We start from the raw sequence: 944 nt of genomic DNA on the forward strand, positions 1-944 counted from the left end.
GTTTTGTTTGACCAACATATTTGTTGTAATGTCTTTGTTTTGCTTTTTTCTTTTTCAATGGGGTGGCAGTTCGGGGGTGAAAGAAAGAGAAAAAAAATTCTAATGAAAAAAAGAAAACTACAATAAACACTTTCAGATTGGGAAATTTATTACTAAATTGTTGGCTCTGCTTTTGGAAACATATAAACAACTATGTGGGGATTGTGTCATCTCTGCCTGGGTTACCATCTCTGAAATGTTTTAAGCGCAGACAAAAAGTAGAATGCTGCAATGGACTGGAATAGCTGCACCCTTAATTAAGGACTTGCTGGCCGTTGTTTCCATAAATGATGGATCTCCTCCAAAGCTACTTCTCACATTTGTGCTAATTCTATTGCTGTCCTTATTCTTGATCTCTTCAAAGGAAGACTTTTTCACTTGGGGGGAAGGTGTTAGTGGAATATGGTAAATACTTAATAAATAATTGTCAGCCTGATGAGTAATAATGGCTTTTATTTAAATAGAGCCTTACAGTTTACAAAGTGAGGTTATCCCAGAGTACCGATCAGTGGTCCCTGAAACAGCATGGCTCTGTTCTATTCTAGTCTCTGCCATAGACAGGAGTCTTTTAAGAATGACCTGGACATTTAGAGGATTAGAAGACCACTGGATGTAGCTGTGGAAAAGACTTTTGAGGTCACCAAGTCCAAAACCTTTATTCTATAGACTCAAGTGGTATCACACTCAGGGGCACTAAACCACACATAAGGATCCCTGCAGGCTATATATTAGAAAACATACTTAGAAAACCATGTATTTATATCATCTTTATTTTATTATATTTTTATTTATTTTGTTAAATATTTTTCAATTACATTTTAATCCAGTTTGGGCCCACTTGGGAGAATTGTGGGCAGCGTGCAGCCAGCGGGCCACATATTTGACGCTTCTGTTATAGACAACCC

Source organism: Trichosurus vulpecula, chromosome 2 (assembly GCF_011100635.1).
Source record: "Trichosurus vulpecula isolate mTriVul1 chromosome 2, mTriVul1.pri, whole genome shotgun sequence".
Taxonomy (NCBI): domain Eukaryota; kingdom Metazoa; phylum Chordata; class Mammalia; order Diprotodontia; family Phalangeridae; genus Trichosurus; species Trichosurus vulpecula.